This window comes from Oenanthe melanoleuca, chromosome 2, assembly GCF_029582105.1.
Source record: "Oenanthe melanoleuca isolate GR-GAL-2019-014 chromosome 2, OMel1.0, whole genome shotgun sequence".
NCBI classification, from domain to species: Eukaryota; Metazoa; Chordata; class Aves; order Passeriformes; family Muscicapidae; genus Oenanthe; species Oenanthe melanoleuca.
In genome coordinates this window covers 126,168,750-126,174,749 of record NC_079335.1, presented here as the reverse complement: position 1 = coordinate 126,174,749, position 6,000 = coordinate 126,168,750, and positions in this window count along the sequence as shown.

The following is a 6,000-nucleotide window of genomic DNA, read 5'->3' as shown; positions in this document are numbered from 1 at the left end:
GGGTCCCCACTGTTCTGCCTTTTCTTACCCGGGCTGGACAAATGCAGTTCTGTTAACATCTCATTTGTCAGGTGCTCCAGCTCCCTGAATGTATCTCAGTGGCCCTACAATGAACTTCCATTCCATCTATATTTCATCTATATCTATAGCTTCATTCAGAAATAGTCTCAAAGCACAGTCCCATTATCAGGATGGCCAGAACAGCATTCAGAGGAAAATCAGGCAAGATATATGAGCATCTACAGAGATGTGTATTTGGACTTTAAAATCAAAAGCCTCAAATGAGTCTTTTCTTACCAAGAAAGAACACGTCTGCTTTGAAACACATTGAGAGCTTTACATCTCATATGTACAGTAAATAGTTGGAATAAAATATCACATTAATTACTTCCCAAAGGATTCCACACTCCGATTTACTGCTGCCAAAAAAAATAAGCCCTACCCTTTCTGTTAACCAATGGGTACTCATTTTTTTTCCAGTTAAAAGCTACTATTGCTGTATTTTGCCTTTGTAAAATTTCTGCTCTCACATACACACTAATAAAAAAGAATTCAGAATTTTTTTGTTTCATCCTCTGCATACCTTAAATAGAGAGAAAATGCATATTCCTTAACAAAAACTCTGGGTTGGGGTAAACAGTATACAGATTTGTCATTATTTGTAATTTATCATGCAGTTAAATTATAACTTCTAGCAATTAAATAATCTTTCAAATATATCTCAAATTATTGTCCTAGTGATTTATTATATTAATCCTTTTCCAGTAGTAAAAAGGAAGCAATTGCTGTTCTAGTCTGGCATGTTTCATTCCAATTTTTACCCCCTATAAATGTGTTACAGTTCTTCCACTGGCAGTCACAGAAACTCTCTATAAAAGCAGCATTTACTGCAGTTTCTCTCAGAGCCAAGGAATACATATGAAGCTTGACATTCTGGAGTATCTGTTTTCAAGTATTGATCTACAGGAGTTATCAGAATTATTGCTTTTACTATTATAAACTGTCTTAAAAGTGCAGCTTATGGCAATTTTTATGTGTTCACTATAAAGGAAAAAAATGGCATTGCATAAAAATGGATGTTGAAATGGACAAAAAGTCTTCACACAGTCATTGTAAGTCTCCAGGATATCTACTTTTTGGGTTGCTGGTAAATGGCATTAAGAGAAATAAAACCAGTCTCAGAACTCCTGAAGGCCTTTCTCATCTCAATTATGCACCAACTGCAAATATAGAAAACCTGATATTTTAAAAACAAGAACTTCCATTAACTCCTGAGGGATGTGCATAATTTTTCCCTTATATCACTTTTCCCTTTAAACAGTAACAGTTAGACAATAAAAAAAATCCTATTTTTGCACTCTGGTTTTCTACTGCAAAGAAAGGTGGCCTTTAATCATAACACTTTTTGAATCACAATTAAAACAAAAATGGACCTCAAGTTTTTACTAAAAGACAAAAACAACTTGTCTCAACATTTGTCATTTACAGGAGTCAGGATCAAGCTTTTTTGGCACCCATGCCCTTCCCAAACACTCCTAACAAGCAGAAATTGTGAAAAACATAACTGTGGAAGAAAACTAACAAAGAACAATAGCTTTCTTGCTAAGTAAAAATTAAAATTACATGTGGAAAAATTAAACATTCAGTAACAAAGTAAATTGAAAAGCCTGAATTTACACAAATACCTGGGTTAGATTTTTCCTGGATTTCTGACCAAAGAGATTATAAACAGGCTTAAGATTATAAACAGCAGCCTAAAAAGGAGGAGGAGAAAAGCAACTGAAACTTGCTTTCAGCAAGACTAAGCAAAAATATCAGTTGTGTGATCAGAAGAAAAATGCACATATGTGTATATTTGGAGGTCTTGCAATTTAACAGTAGGAAAAACTGCATCTGAAATACAAAATAAGCCTTCATTACATTTTGGGGGCATTATGTTACTTATTTGTTTATGATAAGAACCCTCTTAAAGTAGTCTGATCAGCCACGAAGGCTTCTCTAGCCTTTAATGAAACTGCCCCAAGTCTGTTACTGTAGGTAACAGACCCACTTTTCTTACATCTCTTTCTGTGCCATCACTGATTCCATTGAAATACTCAGCAGAAGCACAGCAACACATCTCTAGAGGTCTTCCCATTTGACAAGGTCAAGCATCAAAACTTTCTCATAGTCACTGCAGAGCATTCTAGCACTAATGTCAGAACATTTTCTTACAGCTGCTTATTTAAGGGAAAAATATTTTTCAACTTTTTCAAAACAACATTTTTTTTTTTTAAATTACATAATCTGGCCAAGGAATTTTCATGCAATAAGTCCTCTACTCATGCTAATAATTGCTATAACAAATTAAGCTACAGGACATATTTTCATTTTGGCTTCAAATTTCCATTTAATTAGGACAAAATTGCTATTTCTATATATTTCAGTTATAATCAAGCTTTTCCAGTTCTTTGATCCAGTTGCCTAATGTACTTGTACAGAGAATAGAAGGATTTATTGTTATATGATTAATGTAGATTTCTAGCTGTATGAGATGAACTATTTTATTATTGAAGCTTATGGGTGAAGGAAGAGGGAGTTGCAGTTAGTCAAGAATGTGTCTATCCACAATCCTTTCAGTACAATCAATTGAAGGGATTTTTTCCTTGATACCTGTAAGATTTCTTTCAATGTGTTCATTAGATAAGGTTAAAATACCAGCCACACAACCAGAGACAGCAGTTCTCAGTTGCTCTCTTTGAAAAATACCTAGAGAAATTTCATGCAGTTACTTGCTTTTTGCTCCAAATGACCAAAACATTTCTAGAAATGGTCTTTTAAAAGCCACTTGGTTTTCAGAGGACACAGGCAATTTCAGGCAGTGAGTATGTCACCCACCAATTGTAATCCACTCAAAAATATTTGTGGTGCTCAATTGTGTTCAATTGATCACAAAGGTTTTTAGACAACAAGCCAAGAAAGTGAAAACCAGTATTGTTTTTCTCCACATTGCTGTTACTACAAGAATAAAGAAAGAACTGTAGCCAATTTTCCAGAGTATTTTTAATTTTCACATCACCCATGGTAATGTTTCTCCCAATGTTTTTCAAGAAACTCATAGGATAACCCATGGCTAATGTTAAATGATGCTGTTAGCTTCTTCAGTCTTCAGGAATTGCTTCAGGCCCTGCTTCTGATCAATCTCCTAAGAGCAATGGCTGTTGTCTGACTATTTTGACATCCACTCTGGCACATGCCAAACTGCTTATCATGTGATTCTGCACCACCACTACTCCATTATCTTCTTCTGGAGCCAAAGTAGGCACCAGTCTGAATATAGCCCACACAGAAAATCTAATAGCTAGAAATCATTAGAGATCTAATAGGTAAAAATCACTCATGTTAGAGAAGCAAAGTGCTCCTCACAAGTATTGATCAGCTGACTGCCATGGGGATCAGATACTGCATATACCCTTCTTATGACTCTTCTGGAATGATTCTTCACGTGGAGGTAAGAAAAACCACATAATGCAACCAAATTGAATTAAAAACAATATACTGAGACTTCTTTTTTCCCACATTGGCTGCAGATTAAAAAACCACAAAACTCTTAATAAAATAAGAAAAGGCAAACAATTATTTTTAAACAGCTAAAAATGATCCTACAAGTTAGTAGTAGCCTAAACTGTTTAAAAGCTAATTTGTACTTCAAAGTTGAAAGTGCAACACATGAATTTTTGATCTTACCATGGAGCCAAATTAAGTTACATTAAAGTTTCAAAGCACCATTTTAAAGAAATGTAAAACAGAATCTCCCGCCCTCAGAGAAGAAATAGCTAATATGAATTGAATCTTCTGCTAAACTTCCCCAGTTCTGCAGTCTCAGAGTATTCAGCTTCATGCATTCCTTCCTGAGAACAAGTACAAATTATAGCTTCTAAAAGGCCATCTAGAATTTACCACTAATGTTTTCCCCCAAACACTCCCCATTTTTGCCTTATAAACAAGTGGTCTAAATAAGAGTTCAAGAAGGAGTCCTATAAGGACAGTATCTAGGTTTTTCCCACAGCAGTATCATTCCAAAGCAGGTTTTGTCAATAAAAATGGGATGACACAACACCTGATTCTGATTCACTTTGTTTCATGGTTACAAAGAAATAGTGCATTTTATTTTGCAAAGATTAACTATTTTCCAAAATCTCATTATGGCAATAAGCTCAAAAATTCCATAATTGTGAAAAGCACACCTTTTTAGAGATCCTCTTTACTGTTGTGAAGTAATTTTCAATGTATTTCAAGTGAGTTTCACCATAATGTGCCATTTCTTGGGCTTTTAAATAAAGTTGGTTGTACAAAAAGCCCATATTTTCTAATTTTCTAGCATGGACCCACAGCTCAGGAAATGACATCACTCTCCCAGTGCCAAAAATCAGATTGGAAGTCCTAAATCTCAGCACACTTTCAGCCAATGACGCAAGCAGCCTGCTGAAGTGAATGAAACCTTTGTCCTATTCAGTGAAACTGAATTTTCATGCCTTTTTCAAGAACTCTACAAAATCTACCTGTTGAATGTGTTCATTAAGTAAGTTTCAAAATGTAAAAATCTCAAAAGTGACAAAATTGGTTTCGGAATGGGTTTCAGGCCTTTTAGGCTTAACTTCTGGCAATGATCCTGAGTTTAAATAGCAAGCGATTTCTACTTTTAAAAAATATATTCATAATATGATCCCTTGCTTTGTAATAATTGCCCACAAAGATGCAGATTTAGAACATCAAATAGGCACTGCAGTAACACCAAAAAGAACACCGAGAAGCCACTTCTTTCCCCAAGTGTCACATCAAAAATTTAGGAAACACTTTAGCCGAAGATCAACACAACCCCACTACAGTAATCTAAGTGTAGTTATCTATATATGAATATAGTTAATGGAGACCAAAGTTACAGTCCAATCCAAGTGATTAGCCAGTATATGTTTACTGTAGGGCAAGATAATTCACTTTCCAGTCTCTGTTCACTGTTTTGCAGCTCAGGCATGACATGAGGAGAGGTGTTAAGCTACAGTCCCACCAAAGCAGTACCTGACATCATCTGTTTCTTCTATTTCTTTCATTTCTTAGTATTTTTTCTTTTTTCTTTTTCTTTTCTTTTTTTTTTTTTTTTTTAATGTTTTGTTTGTTTTTATTTTTGTTTTCCCAAACGGCGTGAAGACAAGTTTTAAATAATACTCATGACACTGAATTCTCACACTGTTAAGCCAGGTCAGTGAATTTAGACTAAAAAGCATAAAAAGGCCAGTGATAATCCTTCAAGAGCATAGAATCAATCTGTTAATTTTCTTGAAGTAGCAGACATACACATCCATCAAGCTTTGTCTTTCCCCTACTGCAGCATAAAAAACTTAATTCACAACAACCAGAGTTCATCAAATAGATCACTGATAAAAAATTTTTAATCAGCAGTGAGAGCTGTGAGGTCTCCTCATGTTTGTAAATGCTCAGCTGTTTCAGCAATACAATGTCAGTCTTTACAGAGTTGAACTTGTGGCATCACAGGAACATGAAGTACCATGCATCACTTCCAGCTCCACAGCAGTTAAAGAGCTTGTGGAGAACCACTTCAGAGCTTAGATACTGCCATTTCTTGGAACATGAAGTGAACATGAGGTCATGCAATATTCTGGAACAATGTGATTGAGGCTACTCCTTTAGCAAATATAAATCAAATTCTGGCACTGTTCCATTCTCTCCCTTGAGCTCTAATGTCCTGCACAGAAATTAACTAGTTAAGCAGTATTGTTTATTTCTCTACAGCAGGAACTCTTTTTTTCTGTCTTGGCATCAGAACCCCTGTTCATGACAACCCAGCTACACACCAGTCATGCTTCTCCAGAACTGTTGCAACTTACACCTCCAAAGGACAAGTAAAGTGACTGAAAAATTACCCAAGGTCCCTTCACTGAGGCCAGTGAAAGAAGCAGCTTCCCAAATGACTAGCTGTTTTTTTCCTCCCCTAAAGCAAAC